Source organism: Felis catus, chromosome E3 (assembly GCF_018350175.1).
Source record: "Felis catus isolate Fca126 chromosome E3, F.catus_Fca126_mat1.0, whole genome shotgun sequence".
Lineage (NCBI taxonomy): Eukaryota > Metazoa > Chordata > Mammalia > Carnivora > Felidae > Felis > Felis catus.
In genome coordinates, this window is record NC_058383.1 from 37,385,954 (window position 1) to 37,392,045 (window position 6,092).

Genomic DNA, 6,092 nt, shown 5'->3' on the forward strand with positions numbered 1-6,092 from the left:
CTACCCCACAGTGGGCAGCCAAAAGTAAGAGACTCATAGCATGCACTACAATGTCTGTGACAGCAATCTCACAATCCCTAAGAATTCCCATCTGGGAATTACCCAGATACCCAGGAACAGCACAACAGATAAACCATGCTATGTTCACATAATGGACCATCATATGGCAATGACAATGAACACTGGCAGCCTTGTGCACCGGCAGGGATGACTCACTGATAGAAAATTGAGCACAAGAAGCCTTATAGAAAGGTGCTCATACTGTATGAATCCTTTTCTATAAAAAGCACAAAAATGGAGCGTGGTGGAATGGTCTTTTCTGTTAGAAGTCAGCAGCGTGGTGACCCTGGGGTGACCTCACACCCAGGGAGGGTGAGGCGGGCTGCTGGGAAACACGCACGCCGACGTGTTCTGTTTCTGAAAATGCACCGTGCTGTGCACTTGCGATGAGAGCGCTTTTCCGTATCAAAGGTCTGGGAAGCCGCCACCATTCAGACAAATCACTGACCTCACAAGGTGGGTTCCACGGGGGTGGCACGCTCCCTTCCCTTCCTGTGCTGAGTATAAAGGCAGGTTTTTACAAATGTGACAGTTTCCTGGCTCATGCTGTCTCTGGAGAGCAGCTTGGGTGGTGAGGAGACCACCGGTCTAGAGTCACGTCTGCCAGCCACCGGCGTTGCAACTCTCTACTTAGGTTTAGGTAAGTGTGTGCAGGCTCTTTGTGGGATCAAGAGAGGTGTGCGTGCAGAGTGCTTAGCACAGTACTTGGCGCCAAGTAAGTGCTCAGTGATTGTTGGTTGAGTCTCCCAAAACGATCACATGATTTTGTTTGAGGCTTTTGAGCCAATGATGGGAGAGACGGTGAAGGAGGAGGCAAAGGGTTGTGGCAGAAGGGCAGGGAGGTACCCTTGGTGATGCCTGGGGTTTGCTCCATTGGAGAGAACTGCACTGAAAATGCCCTTGGTCACTTGGAGTGTTTGTTGCATGACAAAAACTGCACACTGCATGCTCCAACCGGCTCCAACTTGCAATGAAGATACAAATGCATGCAAACGAATCTACTCTTAGGAGTCGGGCTGGTGACTTCCTTGTGGGCGGACAGTGAGTGGTGGGAGGGGGCACAGAGGAGCTTGCTGGGGATGGTCGCTCTCTGTGTCTTCACTTGGTGTCTGCTGCACTAAGAGTGAGGTTCACGAAAACGCATCAGCCTCAACACGTAAGACACGGGCACTTTTCTGGGTCTCGATGTGAGAATGAGGTCTGGCTTAAACTCTGGTCTAAGAGAACTATGAGGGATGAACATTACCTCCAGGACTCTGTAATGCAGGCTCCAAGTCCGGGAAGGAAAGGCAAGCAGAGGAGACACCATGTCCGCTGCACCACCATTTGGCCAGCAGATGGCAGTGGTTGTAGAGAGGATAGAGGAGCTCCCACTTTCCCCACCTTTGAGCTGATTCTGTAAAACGTGGGAACCCGCGGCGGGCTGGGTGGCGGGGGAGGACAGTCCAGTTGAAAGCCGACAGGTGTCCATCTGGAGGCAAGGGCCAGCAGAAGGACCACTGAAGCTATGCGCTCCGGCTGACCCAGATAGGGTATAATCTGGACTAAAAATAAAGTGCTGCTGGCTTTGCAGTACAGGTGTGAGAACAGGTGTGAGGCTCAGGGGCTGGAGGAGGGGGCAGTAGGTGATGTAGAAGCAGCCTCGTGTGTGCATCTGTGAGAAAGGCAGGTGTCAGCAGAAAGCAAACACTCCTGGGAAAAGGTGAGATCACCAGTTATGCTGCAAGGCCACAAGTGACAGCTCCTGACGCTTCCTGGGACAGTCCTGGGATTCTGGTCTCAGATGCGCCCCATGAGGATTCGAGAGCAAATAACACGGATAACATCACTCTCCACAGAGGTGTGTCTTATGATGTGTCTGATTCTTCCTGAGTTGCTTTGGGTAGAGTCTCTCCCTGGTTGTTTGTTTGTTTGTTTGTTTTGGTAACTGCTTTAAGATATAATCCGCATTCATCCATTTAAATGTACAATTCAGTGGCTTTAGTACCTTCACTACATTATGCAACAACCATCAGGACAGTCAATCTTCGAACATTTTCATCACCCCAAAAAGAAAATCCGCACCCATTAGCCATCACCCCCTGCCGTTTTCCCTGCACTCCCCCAGCCCTTGGCAACCACTGATCTTCCCATCTCTACTGACCAGCCTGTTCTGAACATTTCATACAAATGGAATCATACAATATGCGTGGTCTTATTGTCTGGTTTCTTTCACTTATGCATGATGTTCTCAGGGTTCATCCACGGTGTAGCCTGTGTCATCACATCATTCCTTTTTTAAAAAAAAATTATTCATGCATTTTGAGAGAGACAGAGAGAGAGAAAGAGAGAGAGAGAGAGAGAGAGAGAGAGAGAGAGTGTGTGTGTGTGTGTGTGTGTGTGTGTGTGTGTGTGCATGCGCGTGTGAGCAGCGGAGGGGCAGAGGGAGAGGGAGACAGAATCCCAAGCAGGTTCTGTACTGACAGTGGGCCTTAAACCCACGAACTGTGATATCGTGACCTGAGCCCAAATCAAGAGTTGGACACTTAACCAACTGTGCCACCCGGGTACCCCAACACTACATTCCTTTTTATGGATGACTAATCTACTGTATGGATAAGCCACGGTGTATTTATTTGTTGGTGGGTTGTTCCCACTTTTTTGGCTTGAGTGAATGTGAACATTCGTGCTATGCATATGAACAAATGCTATGGACGTTTGTATACAGGTTTGTGTGTGACCATACATTTTCATTTTTTCTTGGCCATATTCCTAGGAGTAGAATTGTTAGTGGCTCAGTTTAATCTTCTGAGGAATATTTGCCTTTAGTTTTTGTTTTTTTTTTTTGTATGTATTTATTTTTGAGAGAGAGAGAGAGAAAAAGACAGAGACAGAGTGTAAACTGGGGAGGTTCAGAGACAGAGGAAGACATAGAATCTGAAACAGGCTCCAGGCTCTGAGCTGCTGGCACAGAGCCCGATGTGGGGCTTTGAACTCATGAACCATGAGATCATGAGCTGAGCCGAAGTTCGATGCTTAACCGAATGAGCCACCTGGGCACCCCACCTTTAGTTTTTGTTTTTTTTTAAATGTAAACTCTGCACCCAACGTTAGGCTCAAACTCACACCCCGAGATCAAGACTCACACATTCTACCCCCTGTGCCAGCCAGGTGCCCCTGCCTTTAGTTTTAAGTGCAAATACAGTTCATGGGAACGCAAGCTGGTGCAGCCACTCTGGAAAACAGTATGGAGGTTCCACAAAACACTAAACACAGAACAACCCTATGACCCAGCAATGGCACTACGAGGCATTTATCCATGGGATACAGGTGTGCTGTTTCGAAGGGACACATGCACCCCCATGTTTATGGCAGCACTATCAACAACCAAAGTATGGAAAGAGCCCAAATGTCCATCGATGGATGAATCGATAAAGAAGATGGGGTATATATTTATGATGGAGTATTACTCGGCAATCAAAAAGAATGAAATGTTGCCATTTGCAACTACGTGGATGGAATTGGAGGGTATTATGCTAAGTGAAATTAGTCAGAGAAAGACAAATATCAAGGATTTCACTCATATGAGGCCTTTAAGAGACAAAACAGATGAACATAAGGGAAAGGAAGCAAAAATAATATAAAAACAGGGAGGGGGACAAAACAGAAGAGACTCATAAATATGGAGAACAAACAGAGGGTTACTGGAGGGGCTGTGGGGGGGGGATGGGCTAAATGGGTAAGGGGCACTAAGGAATCTACTCCTGAAATCACTGTTGTACTGTATGCTAATTTGGATGTAAATTTTAAAAAATAAAAAGTAACATTAAAAAAATACAGTTCAATAATCTCTTTTATTCTTTGATTCCTTTAACAGCAAGCTGGAGATGGAAGTTCCAATTTTGTAAGCAGGGGAACTGGGGCCCAGGGCACTCTAAGGAGAGCAAATAATAATAGCTACCATCTGGGTCAAGTGCCAGCCTGTGCCAAGCACTGTGCAAAGGGACCTAGCTACAGTAAGCCATTCCATCCTTATGAGAGTCCCAGGGGGCTACTATTATGTTTATCCCCACTTCCCGGTCAGAAGATTAAGTGTTCTCAACAAGGCCATGCAGTGGTGTGGTCCAAGACTTGACTCCAGTTTGATCTTACTCAATTTTAGGCTCTCACTGGCCCCCTCTGCTATTGGGTGGACTCTGGAGGGTCAGAGCATCTCTCCTGAGCCTCTAGCATAGTGAGGTTTACCTGCCATCTTCTACTTGACCTGTATCACACAGGATACTCTAAACCACCCTTTGCCCTCCTTTCTCTCTGATTGTCCTCTTAGTGTCCCTGGATTTTCCTCTGGATCCTGCCTACAGCCCCTTCTCTTCCTAATGGCTCTTCCTGCCCACAATTTCCACCCCTTGCACATTGCCAGATGATTTGTAGAAAATGCAGGTCTGGTCATATCACTCAAGATACAATGCTTCACAACCCCCATTACTACGGAAGTGGATAAAGTTCTGTTTTCCATAGACTCGTCTATAAGACCCTCCTCATCTTTTCCCACCCACTACTCTCCCTTTTCACACCCTACAATCCAGCCATAAAGAATTGCTTGCATTTCCCCAGAAGCACCTCCATATGTCATTTCTCTGGGACTTTGCATAAGCAACTCTCACTGCTAGGAGTGCCCTTCTAACTTCTTTTACCTGGGGAATTCTTACACATCCTTCAAGTCCTATCTTAAATGTCTATCTCCTCTCTGAAGCTTTCCTCATCTGATTGCTCCCTCCCTGACCTCTCAGAGCACCTTGTTTTGATGTCTTCGATGTCTTCAACACAGACTATTATATTCGTCTCCCTAGCTGGACTATGTGCACTTTGAGAACGGATATTGGGCTTTATTCCATTCTGTATATCTCCAGGCAGAGACCAAAACTTTGCACGGTTGAACAAGCAAATGAATAAATGTTCCATATCTCCACTGTTCAATATGGCATCTACAAGTTACATGTGGCTACTGAGCCCTGGGAATCTAGCTGATCCCAAATGAGATCTGTTTCAAGTCTAAAAACACACTGGATTTCCAATACTTGGGGTTGGAAAAAAACCCATAAAATATCTCATGGATAATTTTTTATACTGACTAAATACTGAAAAATAGTATTTTGCACGCATATTGGCTTAAATGAAATATATTAGTAAAATTAACACCACCTGTTTCTTTCTACTTTAAAAAAAGTTGATTTATTTATTTTGAGAGAGTCAGAGACAGAGTGAGTAGGGGAGGGACAGAGAGAGAGGGAGAGAGAGAATCCCAAGCAGGCTCTGTCCACACTGTCAGAGCACAGGCCGACACGGGGTTCGAACCCATGAAACTGTGAGGTCACAACCTGAGCTGAAACCAAGAGTAAGATGCTTAACTGACTGAGCCACCCAGGCACCCCACTTTCTACTTTTTTTTTAAATATGGTTAGAACTTTTAGAATTACATATGTGCTTGTTTCTCAGCTTCTTTTGGTATAAACCATTTCCCACATGGCAATCATAATGATTCCTTAAAATGTCAACTGATCATAAACATTGGAGTCTCATTATTAGTGCTAGTTATATTGTATGAAGTCACTGTAAACACTGGATTAGCGAGTAGCGAACTACCACTCCTAGGAGAAATACAGGGTAGGGTTCCTGCCAGCATCCGGTCACATTTGCATTAACCAATCAGTACATAACCATGTTTTATGAATGTTTCTATCTAAAGACATCTTATTTACTCTATGCTGCTGATTCAATAACACTGAACTAACAGCCAACACCACTATAACATAACCGTAACAGTTTTTCTAACACAGGTATTTTCTCCTGAAGGCACATAACAGCCTTTCTGTGCTTAGGAACACTGGACAGTGCTTTGGGGCTATGCTCAGACACCATTTTAAACAGGAAAATCAACAAAAAGCGCAAGAAGGCAAAAGACGTGGTACTAAACATACACAAAGACACGACTTCACGGTATGAGAGCTAAAATAGGGCAGAATGTTGCCTTAACTGACCTCAGCTTGGCCCCT

The 6,092-nt window shown here is 45.6% G+C and overlaps 1 protein-coding gene across 3 annotated transcripts in view; it reads right to left on the reverse strand.

Moving 5' to 3' along the window:
- CE3H16orf96 (chromosome E3 C16orf96 homolog) overlaps positions 1–6,092 on the reverse strand; it is a 55,425-nt gene that overhangs the window by 48,848 nt on the left and 485 nt on the right. The window contains exon 1 of one of the 3 annotated variants that reach the window (XM_003998986.6): positions 1,307–2,379. The exons of the other annotated variants lie outside the window; for them this stretch is intronic. The gene's annotated coding sequence lies outside the window, so the exon portion shown is untranslated. Of the gene's footprint in view, positions 1–1,306; positions 2,380–6,092 lie in introns of those variants that run through there. 3 annotated transcript variants of the gene reach the window in all.